Source organism: Stomoxys calcitrans, chromosome 3, assembly GCF_963082655.1.
Source record: "Stomoxys calcitrans chromosome 3, idStoCalc2.1, whole genome shotgun sequence".
Lineage (NCBI taxonomy): Eukaryota > Metazoa > Arthropoda > Insecta > Diptera > Muscidae > Stomoxys > Stomoxys calcitrans.
Genome location: NC_081554.1, coordinates 75,763,786 through 75,768,526, shown reverse-complemented (window position 1 = coordinate 75,768,526; position 4,741 = coordinate 75,763,786). Strand labels below are relative to the sequence as shown.

Sequence of the window (4,741 nt, the reverse complement as noted above, 5' to 3'; positions counted from 1 at the left end):
GAGTCGGAAATGGATATTTCGATGTGTTGCAAACGGAATGACAAAATGAATATACCCCCATCCTTCCTTCCTAAGTGGGTACAAAAATCTTTCATTACACGAAAACACATGCGATGGGAAAAGTGCAGCTAATAGACGGGGTTGTCGAGCGTGTTTAATGTGTTATTGGTATCATAGAGGCGTTTTCGCAATAAATACAATTACAAGATACCAACGCAAGGCCCTTGAAGCCATCATACATAATATGGTTGAAAACTCTTCTAACCAAAGACGAAACGCCTCCCTGTGACCTCTTTTATTTACAGTTCCTAGTATTTTACACACTTGTTGGGAAAGAATAAAAATTTTATTAAATTTTTGTTTCATTTCTTAAAACATAAGGTGCTTTGAAAATTAAAAGCTGTCTATATGTCTATACAGAAATTTTTCATTTTTATTTCAATTTGAAAGGCGATTGGTGTTAGACGTGTAAAAAAAAAATATTTTATACGAAGAGAAAAAAAATATTCGAAGATTTAATTGAATAATTTTTAAGGATATAAAAGGATCACATATAATATCAACTTATTTTAAAATTTCGGACGACGAAATTAATTTTTCAACTAATTTTTATTTTCCTGTTGTTTGGGTAAGCATTTAATCTTTAAATATTGAAGTTATTTCCTCTAAATTGCATCCCCGTTATTTTATCGCAGATCGCCGATTCCTCTGTGAATCGGCGCTGTCCACGAACAAAAGAAGAGGAAAACTCCAAACTCAAATTATCTGTATTGGTCCCAAATTTCCTTAGACATCAATCCCCTAATTATTATATAATCGGTCCCAAAGACCAATTGATGCCTTTTAAAGGCGGATATAGAGATTTTTGATTGTACTAATATCAAGACCGGAGTCTTCTAATCGATGGTTTGATTAGAGCTCAAAGAACCCAAAATTGACCTAAAACCCTGACTTGTCAAATCAATACATCAAATGCTAGAGTCTTCCCGTCCATAGTTTTATTGGAGCCCAATGGACACAGCATTTCCCTATTACCGAATTGTGTCAATTAAAGAATTCTGGGGATTCTCATTTTTTTTTTCAATTGGAGATAAAACAAGAATTGTTTATAGTATATACATTTAGATTAATTCCCCCATTATTACATACAAGACAATTATTAAATTTATATGTTACCTTGGTGCACGAGCAAAACAAATTTGAAGCCTTAACTTTTATAACCACCCAGAACTATAGCAATTTCAAATCCCACGTCAGAAGGCGTAAGGACATCATGGATATTAGCTGGTGAGTTTTCATAATATTATTTAATTTGTTATGCTCATGTCACATTTTTATAATAACACAAATTCACGACACTTATCTTTACTACATGCTAGGTTTAGTTTTTATTTTTACGTAAACTATAGTTCTTTCTTTCAATATGATTCACTTTTAACTTATTTATAAACTTAGATTACCTTTAATACAATCACTTTTTATTGGACTAATTTTTATACCTTTAATTGCCACAAATCGATTACTATTAATTTTTGAATATATTATAACGATGTTTTAAACATTTTTTTTTATAACTCACGAAAGGTGAAGGACATACAGTAGTGAGAGAAAAAATGGGCTGAAGAATTCGTCAGCATGGTTGGGTGGGTAGAGAATGGCAGTTAAATTACACCTTAGACTGCTCCAGAGATCAGCTTCACTCTAATTTCTTCTGTCCTTAATTTTTCTTTTATTTAATACCTTTGCTATTCTTCTTTTCACTTACTATTCTTTTAAGCTACCTTATTTTTATACCCTCCACCATAAGATGGGGGGTATACTAATTTCGTCATTCTGTTTGTAACTACTCGAAATATTCGTCTGAGACCCCATAAAGTATATATATTCTTGATCGTCGTGACATTTTATGTCGACCATGTCCGTCCGTCTGTCCGTCCGTCTGTCCGTCCGTCCGTCTGTCTGTCGAAAGCACGCTAACTTCCGAAGGAGTAAAGCTAGCCGCTTGAAAATTTGCACAAATACTTCTAATTAGTGTAGGTCGGTTGGTATTGTAAATGGGCTATATCGGTCCATGTTTTAATATAGCTGCCATATAAACCGATCTTGGGTCTTGACTTCTTGAGCCTCTAGAGTGCGCAATTCTCATCCGATTGAAATGGAATTTCGCACGACGTGCTTTGTTATGATACCCAACAACTGTGCCAAGTATGGTTTAAATCGGTCCATAACCTAATATAGCTGCCATATAAACCGATCTTGGGTCTTGACTTCTTGAGCCTCTAGAGTGCGCAATTCTTATCCGATTGGAATGAATTTTTGGCACCAAGTATTTCGTTATGATATCCAACAACTGTGCCAAGTATGGTTGAAATCGGTCAATAACCTGATATAGCTGTCATATAAACAGATCTGGGGATTTGACTTCTTGAGCTTCTACAGGGCACAATTCCTATCCGATTTGGCTGAAATTTTGCATGACGTATTTTATTTTTACTTTCAACAACTGTGTCAAATAAGGTTCAAATCGGTTCATAAGGTTCAAATCGGTTCATAGCTGCCCTATAAACCGATCTGGGATCTTGACTTCTTGTTATATGTTGGAGACCTGTGTAAAATTTCTGCCAATTCGTATAAGAATTGCGCCCATTGGGGCTCACGAAGTAAAATAGAGAGAACGATATATATGGGATCTCTATCGGGCTATAGACCGATTCAGATTCAGATTCAGACCATAATAAACACGTTTGTTGATGGCCATGAGAGGATCCGTCGTACAAAATTTCAGGCATATCGGATAATAATTGCGACCTCTAGGGGTCAAGAAGTCAAGATCCCAGATCGGTTTATATGGCAGCTATATCAGGTTATGAACCGATTTGAACCTTATTTGACACAGTTGTTGAAAGTAAAAATAAAATACGTCATGCAAAATTTCAGCCAAATCGGATAGGAATTGCGCCCTCTAGAAGCTCAAAAAGTCAAATCCCCAGATCTGTTTATATGACAGCTATATAAGGATATGCACCGATTTCAACCATACTTGGCACAGTTATTGGATATCATAACGAAATACTTCGTGCAAAAATTCATTCAAATCGGATAAGACTTGTGCCCTCTAGAGGCTCAAGAAGTCAAGACCCAAGATCGGTTTATATGGCAGCTTTATCAGGTTATGGACCGATTTCAACCATACTTGGCACAGTTGTTGGATATAATAACAAAACACGTCGTGCAAAATTTCATTCTGATCGGATAAGAATTGCGCACTCTAGAGGCTTAAGAAGTCAAGACCCCAGATCGGTTTATATGGCAGCTATATCAGGTTATGGACCGATTTGAACCATACTTGGCACAGTTGTTGGATATCATAACAAAACACGTCGTGCAAAATTTCATTCTGATCGGATAAGAATTGCGCACGCTAGAGGCTCAAGAAGTCTAGACCCAAGATCGGTTTATATGGCAGCTATATCAAAACATGGACGGATATGGCCCATTTACAATACCAACCGACCTACCCTAATAAGAAGTATGTGTGCAAAATTTCAAGCGGCTAGCTTTACTCCTTCGGAAGTTAGTGTCTGAAGGGGAGGGCGCACATTGGTTCAAGAGTGGCCGAAATTCATTTTTTTCATGTTCGCCGATTTGGATAATTTTTTGGTATTTTGTTGTCAGATAGTTGAATATTATGATTCCGTAATATTAGGCTGATATATTTAGTATTTCTTTGGACAGACACGCTCCAAGTTCATATATGTTCGCTTGTTTAAAATGGCATGCAAATTTACTGTATATTCAATCTTTTGGTACAATCACAGTAAACTTATCATTTGACTTTGTTGTATATTTTCGTAAATGGCAATTGTCATAGATGAGATTTGCATTAAAAAAAGTTGGAAAAAGTGCCACATAAAAAATTTCGTAGAACAAAATATAAACAACATCAAAATTTCAATGTTCATCAACTTCAGTGGACTGCATGTTTTTAGCGCTGTGGAGCGCTGTTTAACGAAAGACGTCAAATTACAGCTTGAAGTCTCAGCTAAAAGCTAAAAAAAAATTCAGCTGCTCATACCTGCTCCTTTCCAAAAGAAACAGTAAAAACTATAAAGTGATAAAGTAAGAAAACGTGAATTTTCGTTCATGCTTGTTGTTGTTGTTGCCATAATTCTTTACTGTTAACAACAATAGAAGATCAAGCGATAGACTATTAGGTGCTGTGTTATCATTCATTTATTATGTTGTTGCATGCAATAACAACTACACATTATGTCTTGCTCTCTTTATTGCACAAAATCTTTTCCGTTAGAGCTTAATAAGTAATACATTAAGTACCAACAACAATATACAGTTTCTGATTTAAATTTCTGCTTTTGGGTATACATTTCTAATATTATTGATATGCTAATTGACATTACATTGGCAAGTGCAGTGATAAGAGGTGTGTTTTTAAGTGATATCAAGATTTAATTTTATTAATTATGGAAAATGTAACAATTTCTTATTTAAATATTTGCGAAATATTAATTGATAACAACAGTGATATTGATGTTACTGTCGAAGTCATTGCAAATAGCAATGAAGGAATGACTGCTGAGGATGTTGAAGTCTTTACTGGATTTTTGAAAAAAAACTTTTTTACAAAGTTCAAAGATAGATGGCAAAAAGCAAGACGCATAAAAACCAGATTTCTTGATCTTAATGAAAATTGGCTGAAAAATGTCTACATGCATGTCTTGCA

The 4,741-nt window shown here is 34.9% G+C and overlaps 1 long non-coding RNA gene across 1 annotated transcript; it reads left to right on the top strand.

Moving 5' to 3' along the window:
* Positions 1-455: 455 nt before the first annotated feature.
* Positions 456-1,559, top strand: LOC131995866 (uncharacterized). Its single transcript, XR_009397658.1, has 2 exons — positions 456-628; positions 696-1,559. It is a non-coding gene; the product is annotated as an uncharacterized LOC131995866 (long non-coding RNA).
* Positions 1,560-4,741: the final 3,182 nt, after the last annotated feature.